This window comes from Oncorhynchus masou, chromosome 30 (assembly GCF_036934945.1).
Source record: "Oncorhynchus masou masou isolate Uvic2021 chromosome 30, UVic_Omas_1.1, whole genome shotgun sequence".
Lineage (NCBI taxonomy): Eukaryota > Metazoa > Chordata > Actinopteri > Salmoniformes > Salmonidae > Oncorhynchus > Oncorhynchus masou.
The window spans coordinates 51,546,958-51,567,992 of NC_088241.1; the positions used below are offsets into that span (position 1 = coordinate 51,546,958).

General features: G+C 43.1%; 1 non-coding gene and 1 pseudogene across 1 annotated transcript; one reads left to right on the top strand and one right to left on the bottom strand.

The window, feature by feature from the left end:
• LOC135522731 (E3 ubiquitin-protein ligase MARCHF6-like) overlaps positions 1-15,166 on the bottom strand; it is a 33,355-nt pseudogene extending 18,189 nt beyond the window's left edge.
• Positions 15,167-15,457: 291 nt separating this feature from the next.
• Positions 15,458-15,531, top strand: trnat-agu (transfer RNA threonine (anticodon AGU)). Its single transcript has one exon. It is a non-coding gene; the product is annotated as a tRNA-Thr (tRNA).
• The last annotated feature ends 5,504 nt before the right edge of the window (positions 15,532-21,035 follow it).

Here is a 21,035-nt window from a genome sequence, read left to right on the forward strand (position 1 = left end):
CTGACTTGCCTAGTTAAATAAAGGTAAAAGGTTCTTGATAAACATGGGAAAGTGTTGAGTGGGGAATAAAACAGCAGTGTTGCTGTTCTTGACAATAGGTGGTGCGCCTGGCACCTACTACCATACCCCTTTCAAAAGGCACTTCAATCTTTTCACGCTCTGAATGGTAAACATACACAATCAATGTCTCAACATTCTTCTTTTACCCATCTCATCCCCCTCATCTTGAAGTGGATTTAACAGGTGACATCAATAAGGAATCATAGTCTGTGTCATGGAAAGAGAAAGTGCGTTCCTAATGTTTTGTACGCTCAGTGTTTAATTTATTTTTAGATTTACAGTAATAGAGTTAAAGCCTAGATTTAAAACCAAAATGTTACCTTGACAACAATATAGCAGACCCCTAGTAGACGGCGGGACCTCTGGAACCTGACCAGAGCCGCAAACCCCTGAGAGACACCAGTTAAGAACAAACACAGGTTGACACGAGAACAAGAGTGAAATTCTAGAGTCAAGTTCAGGACAGGATCAACAGTCCACAGGAACAGGCAGTACAGTAATTATTTTCAGTGGAGTTATTTTGGGTTATAAGCATTATAGAAGGAAATATCGTTTTGAATGGGTTTTTTTCTTCCCATCCCTGCTCCTCCTCCCAACATTATGACACCTTATTCAGTCTTCAAATCACTATTTAAAACGTTATAATAGGGCTTTGTCATCTGGACAGGCAAGGAAAAGTAGATGGCTAACAATTCTCTCTTTCATTTCTTGAACACTGCGCACCCAGGTCTCCATGGTAACACTGCATGGTCACAGGAAGTGATCCCCATCAGTAGGCGGAAGGATACGTGACAGAGGATGAGCGTCATGGCCAGCAGGATGTACCCCACGATGGTCGTGATCAGGCCCTCGAAATGGGAAGCTTGAACCTAGAGAAGACACACATATTCAATATCATTCTGTGGTGGCAGAATTTGGGGTGAGCTGTTGTAACTTCTCCGGGGACATGTTCTGTGTTGGACTGTGATGTCATGCCTTTCATAGACACCTGGTATGTCTGCACCCTAACACAAGGCCATTGCGCTCTGGGAATGGTTGCTTGTACAAAGAACTGTTGTGTAAACAATATGATAGTATTATTACCTCCCACTAAATAAGGGACATGGAACCATTTACTCTTCCAGTTCTTCCCTGTGAAAATAGAGATAGATCTCCCCTGCAGCTGATTGATTAAAGATTGTTCTTTTACATAATTAAAATAGTCACTGTCTTAATCTTTGGATCAAATTTTCCACAAAAATTCCATATCATTATACCTCTAAGTTTTGCTCAGAAAGGCAGGAGAGGTATGACACAAACGGCTCCTTACATATTCCTCAAAACCAAGTCCCACGACAGAGAAGTGACCAATGTGGTATGGACAGAACGCTGGAAGAGAGAACAAGATATATCAAAGCTCCCAGGCTTATACTGAGCCCTACCACCGTACCAGGCTAGTTGGTTTTAAGAAGGCTATTACACTAGAGAGAGTTTGTGTTTGTGTACTTACCGAACACCAGGATGAAGAGAGTGTTCAGAGACACAACCCAGAACACATGCTCCTGGAAGACGAGACAATGCAAAATGTCACGTCACTACTTTCTTGTGCTACTGCTTAGAAAACAAGACAACCCCTTCCTTCACTGCAATAACATCCCATATTACGTCTGCTAATCATTCCCTATACCCGGTGTGTTAATTATACCCTATACCCGGTGTGTAAATATTACTCTATACCCGGTGTGTTAATCATACCCTATACCCGGTGTGTAAATATTACTCTATACCAGGTGTGTAAATATTACTCTATACCCGGTGTGTAAATATTACTCTATACCCGGTGTGTAAATATTACTCTATACCCGGTGTGTAAATATTACTCTATACCACGGTGTGTAAATATTACCCAGGTGTGTAAATATTAAATATTACTCTATACCAGGTGTGTAAATATTACTCTATACCTGGTGTGTAAATATTACTCTATACCTGGTGTGTAAATATTACTCTATACCCGGTGTGTAAATATTACTCTATACCAGGTGTGTAAATATTACTCTATACCAGGTGTGTAAATAATACTCTATACCAGGTGTGTAAAATACTTACTAAGAACACCAAGGAGCCATCCAGTCCAAGCATCTGAGAGGTAGAGAGAGACATTACGAGGTGATCGATGTAGTCATGGATAGTGTTGTGTTATGAAGTTGAGTCATGACAGATGTGTTGGAGATTGCTGAAACTAAACCAGTCTTACCCTCTCCCAGGTGAGCTCCTCTGCTGCTCTGTCCCATTCTAGAGCATTCCAGTTCATATCATCTACACATAGACAGAGAGACAGAAACAGAGAGATGTAGAAAGGGAGAAAGTGAGAGACATAAAGATAGAGATTGATAGAGCGAGAAAGAGATGGAGAGAAAGACATATTATATAACTTAGTATTGCCGTTGTCCTATGTTACCCGTCAGCTGAAGGCTGGCCCTAGTCTCCTACCTTGAGCTCCATTGTTGGCGTCAGCATCTTCAGCCGCCGCCCCCTCTTCCTCATTGTTTAGTTCTGGCTCCTCCCCCTGTTCTGGGAGGCCGTCTGGGGGCTCTGGTTCTGCCTCGTTGTGAGCTGGAGGGGCAGCGGGGGCTGCAGGGGGATCATCAGCTGCTCCCTGACCTGCACCTGCAGCCTGGGGGAGGAATGTGGATGGAGGGGCTGTAAGTGTGTGTGAGATCTTGTGTGCGCATGTATGTGTTACTTTGTGTGCGTGTGTTACCTCGTTGGGCTGTTGTCCGGCTGCGTTGGGCTGGGGCTGCTGGTGGTGCTCCAGCCACAGTGGGGGACCACCATGGACAATCTGCTCTCTTAACCACACCAGGCTGATGAAAGCACACAGCGAACACGTCACCACGAAACAGCCCTGTAGACAGTCCGCCAGCAGGTTCTCTCTACCAGGAGGGGAAGGAGAGAAAGACAGATGAATGTTCTCCAACACTGTGATTCAAAAAGGCATTCACATCTGAGTTCTTGTTGTAGGTTGGTAGGAATAATGCAACAATATCAAAAAGCTCTGAGAGCTTAAACAAGTGATGCCAGCAAGAGCAGTGTGAGGGTTTCTCTTTTTTATGATTACCTACAGTACTGGAAATGGAGAAAACATCTCTTATGAGGAGGGGGTGAGGAGTTAGAGTCTGATTGGCGAATGAGGTGGATACGGCATCAGAACTCACGTGGAAAGCATGTCCAATGGCAGCGTAAGGAGCGAGCTCACGGAGCCGGTAAACAGACACTTGTAGATTCGACCTGAACAGAAGAGGGAGACCGAGAGGAGCTATGGGCATCATCTCACCATTGGAGGAAACACTGAAGAGAGATGTATATGAAGTACCACAATCCAGTCTTGGTTAGGAGCACAGCTCCCTCTTAGAATCAATTGAACACCTAAAAGATTAACTGACAACTGAAGCCAAATGTGTTTAGGTGGGGGCAGCCTAAGTAATTGTATGAGAAACCCTTATATTGTTGTTAAGATATTTTATCAAGGTTTAAGATAAATGATTAAATAAATTCCACCCAGAAACTTAACCATTAGGGGTTAGAGGTTATGTAGCATGAACAAGGAGTAATTACAGTGCCTTGCGAAAGTATTCGGCCCCCTTGAACTTTGCGACCTTTTGCCACATTTCAGGCTTCAAACAAAAAGACATAAAACTGTATTTTTTTGTGAAGAATCAACAACAAGTGGGACACAATCATGAAGTAGAACGACATTTATTGGATATTTCAAACTTTTTTAACAAATCAAAAACTGAAAAATTGGGTGTGCAAAATTATTCAGCCCCTTTACTTTCAGTGCAGCAAACTCTCTCCAGAAGTTCAGTGAGGATCTCTGAATGATCCAATGTTGACCTAAATGACTAATGATGATAAATACAATCCACCTGTGTGTAATCAAGTCTCCGTATAAATGCACCTGCACTGTGATAGTCTCAGAGGTCCGTTAAAAGTGATTTAAATTGAATTGGTTAATGAACACATATAGGAATTGTTAAATTCCTTTAACAATTGTAATCCTGAATGTTTTCCTCACAGTCCTAATAGAGTGGATAGTGTACAAACTACAGTAAGATGGCGCCGACAGATATGGTCGCCTCGCTTCCTTAGGAAACTACGCAGTATTTAGTTTTTTTTAATGTATTATTTCTTCCATTGTTACCCCAGGAAATTTTAGGTCTAATTACATACAGCCGGGAAGAACTATTGGATATAAGAGTGACGTCAACTTACCAACATTACGACCAGAAATACGACTTTCCCAAAGTGGTTCCTCTGTTTGAACCACCACCCAGGACAATGGATCTAAATCTCAGAAGCCAACCCAAAACAATGTCGCCGCACAAGGGGCAGACAGAGCGGCCTCCTGGTCAGGCTCTGTAGACATGCACATCGCCCACAGCTCCCGAGTATACTACTCGCCAATGTCCAGTTTCTTGACAACAAGATAGATAAAATTCGAGCAAGGGTTGCCTTCCAGAGAAACATCAGAGATTGCAACATTCTCTGTTTCACAGAAACATGGCTCTCTCAGCATATATTGTCAGAATCGGTTCAGCCACCGGGCTTCTCCATGCATCGTGCTGACAGATATTAACTCCTCTCTGGGAAGACGAAGGGCGGGGGTGTATGCTTCATGATGGTGTAATCATATCATCATACAGGAACTCAAGTCCTTTTGCTCACCCGACCTAGAATTCCTTACAAATCAAATGCCGGCCATATTATCTCCCAAGATAATCTTGTGAGTTACCGGCACCAAGACAGCCCTCAAGGAACTTCGCTGGTCTCTATGTAAACCATATATCCTGAGGATACATTTATTGTAGCTGGGGATTTTAACAAAGCAAATTTAAGAAAAAGGCTACAATGTACCTAAATTCTAAAAGCATATTGGATTGCACTACGCGCGGGTGTAATATACTCGATCACTGCTACTCTAACTTCCGCGCGATGCATACAAAGCCCTCCCCCGCACTCCCTTCAGCTAATCCGACCACGACGCCATCTTGGTCCTGCCGTCTTATAGGCAGAAACTCAAACAGGATGTACCAGTGACTAGAACCATTCAACGCTGGTCTGACCAATCGGAATCAACACTTCAAGATTGTTTTTATCACGCGGGACTGGGATATGTACCGGTCAGCCTCAGATAACAACATCGATCTGTATGCTGACTCGGTGAGTGAGTGTATAAAGAAGTGCATTGGAGAAGTTGTACCCACTGTGACTATTAAAACCTACCCTAACCAGAAACCATGGATGGACGGCAGCATTCACGCAAACCACCAAACCACCACATTTAAACATGGAAAGAGATCTGGGAATATGGCTGAATATAAACAGTGTAGTAATGCCCTCCACAAGGCAATCAAACAAGTGAAATTCCGGGACAGGGAACGAAGTGGAGTCGTAATTCAACGGCTCAGACACTAGACGTATGTGGCATAGTCTACAGGAAATCACGGACTACAAAAAGAAAAGAAGCCACGTCACGGACACCAATGTCACGCTTCCAGACAAACTAAACACCTTCTTTGCCCGCTTTGAGGATAATACAGTGCCATCAAGTTTCCAGACAACACAACAGTAGTGGGCTTGATTACCAACAACGAGACCGCGTACAAGGAGGAGGAGAGGGCCCTCGGAGTGTGGTGTCAGGAAAATAACCTCTCACACAACATTAAAAAAACAAAGGAGATGATCGTGGACTTCAGGAAACAGCAGAGGGAGCACCCCCCTATCCACATCGAACAGGCAGCAGTGGAGAAAGTGCAAAGTTTTAAGTTCCTCGGCGTACACGTCACAGACAAACAGAAATGGTCCACCCACACAGACAGTGTGGTGAAGAAGGAGCAACAGCAATGTTACAGTCTCTGGTGTCTCTCTGGAAGGAGATCCTCGCCCTGAGCTTGTCTACTTTATTGTCCAGAGACTGAACATTAGCGAGTAATATACTCTGCCGGCAGCATCTTGGAGCAGGCTCTGGAAAAAGTTCAATTGCCCTGGGGGGTACGAACAAAGAATCCAATTCCGGAAAGTCGTATTCCTGGTGGTAATGCTGGTGCTTTACTAGCAGTAGTTACCGCTCATATATCCAAAAGTTATTTCTGGCTGTATGTAATAACACAAAAAACATCCTGGGCTAATAATGTAAGTAATAACACACAACAACAACAAGAAATAACACAAAAATACTGCAAAGTAGCTTAGGAGCTAGAAGCAGAGCTGCCATGTCTGTCGGCCCATCTTTTTAACAATGGCGTGCTTTATGACCATGCAGACGCCTCAGTGGTTGAGTAGGCTGTTTGGAGTGTTTATCCAACCGGATTGAAAAAATAAAAATGGTGCTGCCCTCCCCCCAAATGTGGCTTGGAAGGACTTAAGCAAGGACTTAAACCCGATCTAACATCTCTGGACAGACCTGAAAATAGCTATGCAGCGACGCACCCTATTCAACCTGATAGAGCTTGAGAGGATCTGCAGTGAAGAATGGGAGAAACTCCCCAAATACAGGTGTGCCAAGTTTGTAGCGTCATACCCAAGAAGGCTGTAATCGCTGCCAATCTTAAATGAGGAAAATAAGAAAAATCTAAAATTTACTTTTGATACTATTGCAAAGCTAACTGAAAAGCAGCATTCCCCAAGAGAGGATGGCTTTCACTTCAGCAGTGATAAATTCATGAACTTCTTTGACGAAAAGATCATGGTCATTAGAAAGCAAATTACAGACTCCTCTTTAAATCTGCGTATTCCTCCAAAGCTCAGTTGTCCTGAGTCTGCAAAACACTGCCAGGACCTAGGATCAAGGGAGACACTCAAGTTTTTTAATATGATATCTCTTGACACATTGATGAAAATAATCATGGCCTCTAAACCGTCAAGCTGCATACTTGACCCTATTCCAACTAAACTACTGAAAGAGCTGTTTCCTGTGCTTGGCCCTCCGATGTTGAACATAATAACGGCGTTCTATCCACCGGATGTGTACCAAACTTACTAAAAGTGGCAGTAATAAAGCCTCTTGAAAAAGCCAAACCTTGATCCAGAAAATATAAAAAACTATCGGCCTATATCGAATCTCCCATTCCTATCAAAAAATGTTGAAAAAGCTGTTGCGCAGCAACTCACTGCCTTCCTGAAGACAATATGCAGTCACTGACGTGGTCTTCCTGTCTGGGTTGGCACCCCCCTTGGGTTGTGCCGTGGCGGAGATCTTTGTGGGCTATACTCGGCCTTGTCTCAGGATAGTAGGTTGGTGGTTGAAGATATCCTCTAGTGGTGTGGGGGCTGTGCTTTGGCAAAGTGGGTGCGGTTAAATCCTGCCTGTTTGGCCCTGTCCGGGGGTATCATCGGATGGGGCCATGGTGTCTCCTGACCCCTCCTGTCTCAGCCTCCAATATTTATGCTGCAGTAGTTTATGTGCTGGGGTCTGTCTATTATATCTGGAGTATTTCTACTGTCTTATCCGGTGTCCTGTGTGAATTTAAGTATGCTCTCTCTAATTCTCTTTCCTTCCTTCTCTCTTTCTCAGAGGACCTGAAACCTAGGACCATGCCTCAGGACTACCTGGCATGATGACTCCTTGTTGTCCCCAGTCCACTTGGCCATGCTGCTGCTCCAGTTTCAACTGTTCTGCCTGCGGCTATGGATCCCTGACCTGTTTACTGTAATTACTATTATTTGACCATGCTGGTCATTTATGAACATTTGAACATCTTGGCCATGTTCTGTTATAATCTCCACCTGGCACAGCCAGAAGAGGACTGGCCACCCCTCATAGCCTGGTTCCTCTAGGTTTCTTCCTAGGTTTTGGCCGTTCTAGGGAGTTTTTCCTAGCCACCGTGCTTCTACACCTGCATTACTTGCTGTTTGGGGTTTTAGGCTGGGTTTCTGTACAGCACTTTGAGATATCAGCTGATGTAAGAAGGGCTATATAAATTGATTTGATAGTCTGGCCCAGGAGTGTGAAGGTGAACGGAAAGGCACTGGAGCAACGACCCGGCCTTGCCGGTTCCCCTCTCTCCACTGGGATTCTCTGCCTCAACATCTATTACAGGGGCTGAGTCATGGGCTTACTGGTGCTCTCCCATGCAGTGCCTGGGAGGGGTGCGTCACTTGAGTGGGTTGAGTCACTAACGTGATCTTCCTGTCCGGGTTGGCGCCCCCCCTTGGGTGCGTGCCGTGGGGGAGATCTTCGTGGGATATACTTGGCCTTGTCTCAGGATAGTAAGTTGGTGATTGAAGATATCCCTCTAGTGGTGTGGGGGCTGTGCTTTGGCAAAGTGGGTGGGGTTATATCCTACCTATTTGGCCCTGTCGGGCGGTATTGTCAGACAGGGCCACACCGTTTCCCGACCCCTCCTGTCTCAGCCTCCAGTATTTATGCTGCAATAGTTTGTGTCGGGGGGCGAGGGTCAGTCCGTTATATCTGGAGTATTTCTCCTCTCTTATCCGGTGTGGATTTAAGTTCTCTCTCCCTCCATCCCCTTCCCTACCCCTCAGGACTACCTGACCTGATGACTCCTCGCTGTCCCCAGTCCACCTGGTCGTGCTGCTGCTCCAGTTTCAAATGTTCTGCCTGCTACTATGGAACCCTGACCTGTTCACCGGACGTGCTACCTGTCCCAGACCTGCTGTTTTCAACTATCTAGAGACATCAGAAGCGGTAGAGATACTCTGAATGATCAGCTATTAAAAGCCAACTGACATTTACTCCTGAGGTGCTGACCTGTTGCACCCTGTACAATCACTGTGATTATTATTATTTGACCATGCTGGTCATCTATGAACATTTGAACACCGTGGCCATGTACTGTTATAATCTCCACCCGGCACTGCTACCCCTCATAGCCTGGTTCCTCTCTAGGTTTCTTCCTAGGTTCCGGCCTTTCTAGGGAGTTTTTCCTAACCACCGTGCTTCTACACCTGCATTGCTTGCTGATTGGGGTTTTATGCTGGGTTTCTGTACAGCACTGTGTGACATCAGCTCATGTAAGAAGGGCTTTATAAATAAATTTGATTGATTGCGATAAGTAAAAAATTCAAATAGAAGTAACAAATAATTAAAGAGCAGCAGTAAATGAACAGTAGAGGCTAAATATACAGGGGGTACCGGTACAGAGTCAATCAATGTGTGGGGGCACCGGTTAGTCAAGGTATTGAGGTATGCACATGTAGGTAGAGTTAAATAGAGAGTAGCAGCAGCGTAAAGGAGGGGAGGGGTTGCAATGCAAATAGTCATGGTAGCCATTTGATTAGCTGTTCAGGTGTCTTATGGCTTGGGGTAGAAGCTGTTTAGAAGCATTTTTAGACCTAAACTTGGCACTCCATTACCGCTTGCTGTGCGGTAGCAGAGAGAACAGTCTATGACTAGGGTGGCTGGAGTCTTTGACAATTTTTAGGGCCTTCCTCTGACACCACCTGGTATATAGGTCCTGGATGACAGGAAGCTTGGCCCCAGTGATGTACTGGGCTGTAAGCACTACTCTCTGTAGTGCCTTGCGGTCGGGCCAAGCAGTTGCCGTACCAGGCAGTGATGCAACCAGTCAGGATGCTCTCCACGGTACAGCTGTAGAACTTTGAGGATCTGAGGACCCATGCCAAATCTTTTAAGTCTCCTGGGGGGGTAATAGGTTTTGTTGTGGCCTCTTCACGACTGCCTTGGTGTGCTTGGACCATGATAGTTTGTCGGTGATGTGGACAACAAGGAATTCGATGCTCTCAACCTGCTCCACTACAGCCCCGTCGATGAGAATGGGGGTGTGCTTGGTCCTCCTTTTCCTGTAGTCCACAATCAACTCCTTTGTCATGATCACGTTGAGGGAGAGGTTGTTATACTGGCACCACACGGCACCAAATATAAGCAAATCAGCCATTCTATGCAGTGTTCTATTATATACTGAACAGTGGTCAGTTAAATTCCCTTTGAATAACCCTCAGTGTTCTATTATATACTGAACAGTGGTCAGTTAAATCCCTTTGAATAACCCTTTGAATAACCCTCAGTGTTCTATTATATACTGAACAGTGGTCAGTTAAATTCCCTTTGAATAACCCTCAGTGTTCTATTATATATGAAAGTGGTCCCTTTGAATAACCCTCAGTGTTCTATTATATACTGAACAGTGGTCAGTTAAATTCCCTTTGAATAACCCTCAGTGTTCTTTGAATAACCCTTTGAATAACCCTCAGTGTTCTATTATATACTGAACAGTGGTCAGTTAAATTCCCTTTGAATAACCCTTTGAATAACCCTCAGTGTTCTATTATATACTGAACAGTGGTCAGTTAAATTCCCTTTGAATAACCCTTTGAATAACCCTCAGTGTTCTATTATATACTGAACAGTGGTCAGTTAAATTCCCTTTGAATAACCCTCAGTGTTCTATTATATACTGAACAGTGGTCAGTTAAATTCAATGTGTTTTATTGAGTAGAGGTGTGCATTTCAATTACAGGTTTTTGGAGAACATTTAGAAAACTTGAACAAGCGTCCTATGGACAGAGCAAACAGAATGCTAGACCACTGATTTGTTTTACCACCGTGGTATCGTTATTCTCCACGGAATCGTGATACTTGGCCTGGTATCGTATCGTTTGTAAAATGTTAGCATCGTGACAAGCCAAGTACAAATAATGAAACACACCAGTGGGATTTACCGAACTGGGAAATGACAGACTGTAATACAACGCTGGTCCACTTTTAATTCTCCTGATCCTGTCAAACCATAACACACTGAAACTTTACTTAGTGTGTGTGTGTGTGTGTGTACAGGTTCTTATGTGAGTGATACAGTACTTAAGAGTAAAGTTTTGACACATTGGTGTGTGTATGTGTCCGCGTATGTCTGTCTACTCACATGCAGTGAGGGGGACCACCCCCAGCCATGCGAAGGCCACCAGTGTGTAGTGAAACCAGTATCGTATGGCCGTGCCCACACTGGTCAGCAGGCCAGCACAGATGTCCTGGATGGGCAGGCGGGGGGGCATGTCTGGGGAGTAAACTGGAGCACAGACAGCAGGGACAGAGAGAGAGGGATGAGACACTCCATTTTCAAAGTTACAAACTTAGTCAATAACTTAGACAGAATAATAAGGTTGAGAAATGACTTAAAAATAACAGAAAGTGTGTAGAACCTAAAAGTTTTTTGGGGTCTGTCCCAATATGATAACCCTTTGAATAACCCTTTTGGGTACCAATTAGAAAACAGGTTTCTAAGACTGTATTCAATGGCAGAGCTTCCCAGTCTGAAGTCATCCCCTTGTAACAGAGCACGTTTTTAAACTGACAGGTCAATGCCACGGACTGGTACTTACTTGGTGTGAAAGCAAATCTGTGCTTGCATAATTCACAGTACTCCTTCCGGCTGTGCTTCAGCCACTGGACCAAACTGTAAACAACAACAATAGTAAAAAGAGGTGTGTTGTAGGGGAGGAACTAACATGTGCAAGTGCAGGCATGGAATACTGGCTTCCTCACTCAAGCAGGGCAATTCAGTTCAACTCACATGGGGCGATGTGTGGGTGGTATGTGGGGTGTGGTGCGTGTGAACGCGAGTGAGACAGAACAGCCCACACTGAACCGCCCACAAGACTCTTTCATACATACACCTCAGTCCATTCATTCATAAGCCCACCATCCTATAATGCCTTCTATAACACTGACTATAACACTTGCTACTGTAACCCTGAGCTGTCTAGTATTAGTGATTCTGTGGTACTAATTTGCGCTGTAATGTGAATAAAATATTACGACACACACAAACAGCTAGTGCCCAGTTAGGCCTACATGTTAATAACACCATGAATTCTAAGTGTAACTAACTAAGCCTAGGTAACATGGTATCTATATGTCCAGCTTAATGAATAGTGTGTGAGTGACCTGTATTCTGACGCAACAGGGGCTATTAGAGATCAGTGACATAATAACAGAGGAGATATTGTGGCGGCAGGTAGCCTAGTAGTAAGAGCATTGGACTGGTAACCGAAAGGTTGCAAGATCGAATCCCCAAGCTGAAAAGGTAAAAATCTGTCGTTCTGTCCCTGACCAAGGCAGTTAACCTACTGTTCCTAGGCTGTCATTGAAAATAGGAATTTGTTCTTAACTTTATTTAACTAAAGTTAAAGTATTCTCAGAAAGGGGATGATGTCAATGACACAGTACTTCTATACCCAGAGAAGCAGAGTGTGTTTGTGACATCACCTGCAGTAACCCAGGCTGATCACATTTCAAAACCTGGGCCGTAGTCCAGGAGGGTTCGACCGATTAATTGGCCAATTTTTTTTTTTTATGTATTTGTAATAATGACAATTACAAAATACTGAATGAACACTTATTTTAACTTAATATAATACATCAATAAAATCAATTTAGCCTCAAGTAAATAATGAAACATGTTCCATTTGGTTTAAATAATGCAAAAACAAAGTGTTGAAGAAGAAAGTAAAAGTGCAATATGTGCTATGTAAGAAAGCTAACGTTTCAGTTCCTTGCTCAGAACATGAGAACATATGAAAGCTGGTGGTTCCTTTTAACATGAATCTTCAATATTCCCAGGTAAGAAGTTTTAGGTTGTAGTTATTATAGGAATTATAGGACGATTTCTCTCTATACCATTTGTATTTCATTAACCGTTGACTATTGGATGTTCTTATAGTCACTTTAGCATTGCCAGTGTAACAGTATAGCTTCCGTCCCTCTCCTTGCTCCTCCCTGGGCTCGAACCAGCAACACAATGACAACAGCCACCACATCGAAGCAGCGTTACCCATGCAGAGCAAGGGAACAACCACCACAAGGCTCAGAGCGAGTAGTGCGCGCTAACTAGCCAGCCATTTCACTTCGGTTACACCAGCCTCATCTCGGGAGTTGATAGGCTTGAAGTCATAAACAGCGCAATGCTTGACGCACAACAAAGAGCTGCTGGCAAAACACACGAGAGTGCTGTTTGAATTAATGTTTACACGCCTGCTTCTGCCTACCACCGCTCAGTCAGATACTTAGATACTTGTATACTCAGTCAGATTATATGCAACGCAGGACACGCCAGATAATATCTAGTAATATCATCAACTAGTGATTATGATTGATTGATTGTTTTTTATAAGATAAGTTTAATGCGAGCTAGCAACTTACCTTGGCTTACTGCATTTGCGTAACAGGCAGTCTCCTTGTGGAGTGCAACGAGAGAAAGGCAGGTCGTTGCATTGGACTAGTTAACTGTAAGGTTGCAAGATTGGATCCCCCGAGCTGACTATGTGAAAATCTGTCATTCTGCCCCTGAACGAGGCAGTTAACCCACCGTTCCTAGGTAGTCATTGAAAATAAGAATGTGTTCTTAACTGACTTGCCAAGTTAAATAAAGGTGTTAAAAAAATAATAATTTAAAAGGCAAATCGGAATCAAAAATACCGATTTCCGATTGTTATGAAAACTTGAAATCTGCCCTAATTAAATCGGCCATTCCGATTAATCAGCCGACCTCTACTGCTTATCATCAATAATCTGTAGCTAATAGCCTAAATGACAAATCAGCAACTTTCCTCAGTACCCCAGGTTCTAATTTTAATAACAAAGTATGCTATTTTAGAAGCAACTAATTGTCATCCAAAAAGTGTAGCTAGGCCTGAATGTTTTTCTAATCTCCAGTGTGCTCCTCTGTTATGCCACTCTTGGTTGGAAAGTGAGATAGTGACAGTATTGTTATTCCTCTACTTCTGTATCCCAAAACAGCACACACTACCCAATAAATGTACCAGCAGCATGGCATTAACTACCCAGCTCAGAACAATTAACTACTGGGTTATGTAAGTCAATGATTGTGCCCTAGCTGTTGCCACACTGTGTGTGTGTGTAATGTAGAGTTACACTTGCAGGCCTTGAGGCTAAGCCTATCATTCTCACTCAATGGAAAAACACATTGTTATTTTAGACTGCAGTCTAAAATAGTCTCAATTATTTGGCTGCTATCCTTTGCGTTATTTCAGCACATCCAGCTAATTGTTTTTCCTTTGTTAGACCCACACTGCAGAGAAACCAGCTGGGAAAGCAGACAAATGTAGGGTGGTAACTTGGACGTAGGCCAAAACCATCACCTCAGGACAGTCTTAGGTAAAAGCTAGGACCTATGCTATAGCTGTATATCAACATTAATGTTAGTCCCTCCTACTGACTCCTACTGAAATGTTATTCTATGTCCATTATGTCTCTATTGCTAATACTTGGGGCTGGTGTGTGTGTATGTGGTGGTCCCATCTTGAGGTCCCAATTCAATGACATTCTTTGTAATTGCTCCTGACGACTGCATACTCACAGTGTGATCAAGTCAGACAAATAGCCACTCACCATTCCTGATGAATGAACTTGATACTGCCGGTGCATACACAGGGGTGGTACAGGGGCTTGTCTGGGGTCCCCTCCGAACGACACACACGACATATATCTGCTACAAACAGACAAAGGAGGAAGATATTAGTTAATTTGTTCAGAGAAACACCTTATTTTATTATCGATGGCTCATGTCACTGTTTGGGTGTCTGCCGAAGAAAAATGTGTTTGCAGCTGACGTTGGTAAGGTAAACTAACGTTACCCAGTCTCAAACATGTGGTCTCTAATAGTAGTGTAAATCAGCTGACGTTACAAGTAACGTTAGACTGACTGTAAAATGACATTTACCTTCATCTGCCGTTTCCATTTTACTGGATGACGCGCTCCCCTCTCGGTAGCAGTAGTTTGCTATCGCAAACCCATTCACAACGCGAAGGCCAGTGTTTTTAGCCGATTTGAAATAGACTAGCTAGCTAGCTATCCTTGATAAAATGGTGTCCACTTTGATGGACACTAGAATCACAGTCTTGACTTGTTTCGTGACACGCGCAGTCAGAACACGATCGAGGTTCCTTTTCACTGCAAGCCGATGTATGTTGGACCGGTAGCGGTTGTCAAACGGAGATCAATAGCAAGCATAGCTAGCTACCATTTACTTTTAAATTCAACACGATCAAGGCGACGATTAGGTACCTAGCTGGATCTCTTTGACCCGTCACAACATTGATGCCTTGCGACAGTGTGCGCCGCTTTCTGGCCGCGGTGGCAGCTTTTGGATTTGGTCACGTAATGTTACTTGGGGCTTGTGTTTTCTGACACGTGTAGATAGTGACACCCTGAGGTATTTAGCTGTTACTACATCATACCAATATGTGACTGAATACCATTTTCCTTTAGATTGATGTTTGATCCACCACTTTACACCGTTCTGGTCTTTACAGTTCATACCGGAATGTAATGTGGTAACTGCACACAGTAAACCTTACAAATCCTCACATTTCCAAAAGTCAAGTATGAGTAACTTATGTCATACCAATTACATCACTGGCGCTGTGGCTTAGTTGGTTAAAGCGCCTGTCTAGTAAACAGGAGATCCTGAGTTCGAATCTCAGCAGTGCCTTTTTGAGATGTAAATTAATACATTTCGGAAGTGTCCCAGTTGAAACAGATTGAGGCGACTTGAATGATCATTACACGTTTGTATTTTCTACACTCAAAAAGCGCTTTTTAAATCGTTCCTTTTTTTAAATGAACTTCAGACTGGGTAAGAACGAATGTCACTCACGCTATTTGAACAGGGCGTTCCTTGCGGTCAGCAGGTGACCAGGATTCACATGATTATCTTCAGCCTCAGAAGAAAAACTAAACTGAACTCTAAGCGGGAAGGGAAAAAAAATACATTTCATTCTGCAAAGTCCCCGTTTCAGAGTATGAGTTTTAGCCAGAGATAACAATAAAGTGGCCAAATAAGTGTTACATTAAATAAATAGTAACACTCAAATCCCAATTTTAGCCATTGCCTAAGCCCTTCAAATAAAATATTTAAAAAATGTATTCAGGTGAGAAGTTGTGGGTGGGGGAAATTGCTAATAGACGGGTGAAAGTCAACAGTACGGTCTGGTACCGCATCACCGCAAAATAAATAGTGGGGGAACTGCACCAGTAAAGCATGAGCCTATCACAATAACAAAATGTCAAGCAAACTAGGCTATTACACCACTTAAAAAAAAAAATATCCACATGTCAGAGGGATGAAAATGGAGCGAATGGACTTGAATACGGATGGTATAGCCTACCTATACTAAATGCGATGTGGTTCCACGAAAACACTGACATTTTGCCAATGCAGAGACGTGTGACCGATTTCACAGACGAGTGCTGACAGCACTGGTCTCATAATTTCGGGCCTAATGACAATCGCCAAATGCCATTATGCTATTTTGTGTAACAGATGTCTCTTTCCATGCACCACTGTTTGGAGGATGGAAATATGTTGCAGTTGGATGAACGTGCACGGTCACTTTAGAAAAGCATTGAGGTTGAGTACAACTATTACCCAGTGGTGTAAAGTACTTAAGTAAAAATACTTTCAAGTACTACTTAAGTCTTTTTGGGGGGTGTATGTACTTTACTTGACTATTTGTATTTTTGACTTTTACTTCACTACATTCCTAAAGAAAATAATGTACTTTTTACTCCATACATTAGGCCTCCATTGTAAATAATAATTTATTCTTTACTGACGTGCCTCGTTAAATTTAGGTTAAATAATCATTTACTGGTTGAAATCTGGTAGGGACCACTTATAACCAGTCATAAATATAAATTTTGGGGGTAGGTAAACGCAGTGGTGGAAAAAGTTCCTAGTTGTCATACTTGAGTGAAAGTAAAGATACCTTAATAGAAAATGACTCAAGTAAAAGTGAAAGTAATCCAGTAAAATTCTACTTGAGTAAAAGTCTAAAAGTTTTTGGTTTTAAATATACAGAAGTATCAAAAGTAAATGTAATTGCTAAAATATACTTAAGTATCAAAAGTAAAAGAACAAATAATAAAAAATATCCTTGTATTAAGCAAACCAAACGTCACAAGTGTCTCGTCTTTTAAATGTATGGATTGCCCGGGGCACACTCCAACACTCAGACATCATTTACAAAAGCATTTGAGTCTACCAGATCAGACGCAGTAGGGATGACGAGGAATGTTCTCTCGATAAGTGTGTGAATTTAACAGTTTTCTCTCCCGCTAAGCATTCAAAATGTAACGAGTACTTTTGGGTGTCAGGAAAAATGTATGTAGTAAAAAGTACATTATTTTCTTTAGGAATGTAGTTAAGTTAAAAGTTGTCAAAAATATAAATAGTAAAGTACAGATACCCCCCAAAACGACTCAAGTAGAACTTTAAAGTATTCATACTTAAAAGTACTTTACACCATTGGGTAAACCTAGTTGTACCTGATCCCAACGCTTTCTCACTAAATCATACTTACCAGAAGTCCACTGGCACTCGCAAAAAAATATGGTTCTGTACAGTTTGTTCATATTGGTAAGGCGCCGAGTTACGGATAACTATTGCTACTTGCAGTGTAAATTCGAATGCCCATGTCGCGCAAAAAAACGCAGAAATGTAAATTCTCATTCCTTGAAAATGAAGATTAGTGGCTCAATTAAATCCAACCCGCATTGAAGTAGTTACGCAGTTTGTATTTTTCCAATAGTCAAATTAACTCATGGATTGGGCTTGGGTACAGTATAAAAACCAACAACTACTATCAGGGCGACCCCTCTCACAGGCATGATTTCACTTTCAGAATTAGAATTGTGTGGACACGGGATGAATATTGAAAATAAAGGAATTGAAGAAAATCTGCTCCATTAGCCAGAAGAGGACAGGCCACCCCTCTGAGCCTGGTTCCTCTCTAGGTTTCTTCCTATGTTCCAGCCTTTCTAAGGAGTTTTTCCTAGCCACCCTGCTTCTACATCTGCATTGCTTGCTCTCTGGGGTTTTAGGCTTGGTTTCTTATAAGCACGTTGTGACAACTGCTGATGTAAAAAGGGCCTTTATAAAAGTGTTTGATTGATTGATTATAACTCACAAACATTGAACAATGAGTCAACTGTTTTAACAGACTGCACCACCAATCAGTCAAAGAGGTTTGAAAAACAATAGGAGTTGACCATTGTCACATATTTCATGTTACAATGGCTGTAGCTATGAATAGAAATGTATAATCCTCAAAGCCTACATGATTTTCTCCTTCGTAACAGCAAGTAAAAGGGAAAGATGAATGGATCAAAGTACAGAGAGATCCTTAATGAAAACCTTCTGCAGAATGCTTAGGACCTCAGACTGGGGTGAAGGTTCACCTTCCAACAGGACAACGACCCTAAGCACAAAGCCAAGACAAAGCAGAAGTAGCTTTGAGACAAGACTCTGAATGCACTTGAGTGGCCCAGCCAGAGCCTGGACTTGAACCCGATCTCACATCTCTGGAGAGACCTGAAAATAGCTGTGCAGCGACGCTCCCTATCCAACCTGACAGAGCTTGAGAGTATCTGCAGAGAAGAACGGGAGAAACTCCCCAAATACAGGTCTGCCAAGCTTGTAGCGTCATACCCAAGAAGACTCAAATCAAATCAAAGTTTATTGTCACATGCTCCAAATATAACAGGTGTAGACTGTACAGTGAAATGCTTACTAACAAGCCCTAACCAACAGCACAATTTTTAAGTAAATATTAGGTAAACAATAGATAAGTAAAGAAATAAAAACAAAACAGTAAAATGACAGTGAAAATAACAGTAACGAGGCTATATACAGGTGGTACCAGTACAGAGTCAATATGAGGGGGCTCTGGTTAGTTGGGCTAATTCAGGTAATATGTACATGTAGTTAAAGTGACTATGCATAGGTGATAAACAGAGAGTAGCAGCAGAGTAAAAGAGGGGGTTGGCAGGTGGGGAGTTTTGGGACACTATGCAAATAGTCTGGGTAGCCAATATGTGTGGGCACTGGTTAGTCGCGCTAATTGAGGTAATATGTACATGAATGTATAGTTAAAGTGACTGTGCATAGACGATAAACAGAGAGTAGCAGCAGAGTAAAAGAGGGGGTTGGCGGTTGGGGGGTGGAGGGACACAATGCAAATAGTCCTGGTAGCCAATGTGCTGGGGCATCGGATAGTTGGGCTAATTGAGGTAATATGTACATGAATGTATAGTTAAAGTGACTGCATAGATGATAAACAGAGAGTAGCAGCAGCGTAAAAGAGGGGTTGGCGGGACACAATGCAAATAGTCCTGGTAGCCAATGTGCTGGGGCATCGGATAGTCGGGCTAATTGAGGTAATATGTACATGAATGTATAGTTAAAGTGACTATGCATAGATGATAAACAGAGAGTAGCAGCAGCGTAAAAGAGGGGTTGGCGGGACACAATGCAAATAGTCCGGGTAGCCATTCGATGACCTGTTCAGGAGTCTTATGGACACCAAGGAACTTGAAGCTTTCAACCTGCAACACTACAGCCCTGTTGATGAGAATGGGGGTGTGCTCGGTTCTCCTTTTCCTGTAGTCCACAATCATCTCCTTTGTCTTGATTACATTGAGGTTAATTACATAGGTTGTTATTCTGGCACCACCTGGCCAGGTCTCTGACCTCCTCCCTATAGGCTGTCTCGTCATTGTTGGGGATCAGGCCTACCACTGTTGTGTCGTCTGCAAACTTAACGATAGTGTTGGAGTCGTGCCTGGCCAAGTAGTCTTGGGTGAACAGGGAGTACAGGAGGGGACTGAGCAAGTACCCCTGAGGGGCTCCAGTGTTGAGGATCAACGTGGCAGATGTGTTGTTACCTACCCTCACCACCTGGAGGTGGCCCGTCAGGAAGTCCAGGATCCAGTTGCAGAGGGAGAGGTTTAATCCCAGGATGCTTAGCTTAGTAATGAGCTTTGAGGGCACTGTGGTATTGAACGCTGAGCTGTAGTCAACGAAAATCATTCTCATGTAGGTGTTAATTTTGTCCAGGTGGGAAAGGGCCGTGTGGAGTGCAATAGAGATTGCATCATCTGTGGATCTGTTTGGGCGGTATGCAAATTGGAGTGGGTCTAGGGTTTCTGGGATAATAGTGTTAATGAGACTTTCAAGTTTAGCAAAGTAACCATCCAGAAAACATTGATCCCTGCCCCGGCAGTCCTGCTTAATACTCCAATTTAAAAGTAGAGAAGCATTCATTACTAGTGATACACTACTTTAATGTCGTCTTCTGGAATAGTCAGTGTATGAACAGTCAATAGTTGATCTTCCTATACTTATTTGAAATAAATATCAGGCTGGAATGTTCGTCTTTCAAAATGTTGAATGCTGCAGTCATCCAGCAGTGTTTTTGATCTCCTGTGCTCACAGACAGACCAAAGGTGGCCTTCTATACTGCTTTGATGAATGGAAGATACGTGGGTCCCTACTGAAACCAGCCTAGTCCACAACAACATCGGCACAGCCTTCAATCCATCTACAGTTATTACCTTTGTGGAAGTTAATAATTGTAAACTCAGCAAAAAAGTTCCTGGACATGTGTAAATATTTGTATGAACATAACAAGATTCAACAACTGAGACATAAACTGAACAAGTTCCACAGACATGGAATAATGTGTCCCTGAACAAAAGGGGGGTTAAAATCAAAAGTAACAGTCTGTGTGGCCACCAGCTGCATTAAGTACTGCAGTGCATCTCCTCCTCATGGACTACACCAGAGTTGCCAGTCCTTGCTGTGAGATGTTACCCCCACTCTTCCACCAAGGCACCTGCAAGTTCCCGGATATTTCTAGGGGGAATGGCCCTAGCCCTCACCCTCCGATCCAACAGGTCCCAGACGTGCTCAATGAGATTGAGATCCGGGCTCTTCGCTGGCCATGGCAGAACACTGACATTCCTGTATTGCAGGAAATCACACACAGAACGAGCAGTATGGCTGTTGGCATTGTCATGCTAGAGGGTCAGGTCAGGATGAGCCTGCAGGAAGGGTAGCACACGAGGAAGGAGGATGTCGTCCCTGTAACACACAACGTTGAGACTACCTGCAATGACAACAAGCTCAGTCCGATGATCCTGTGCCACACCATGATG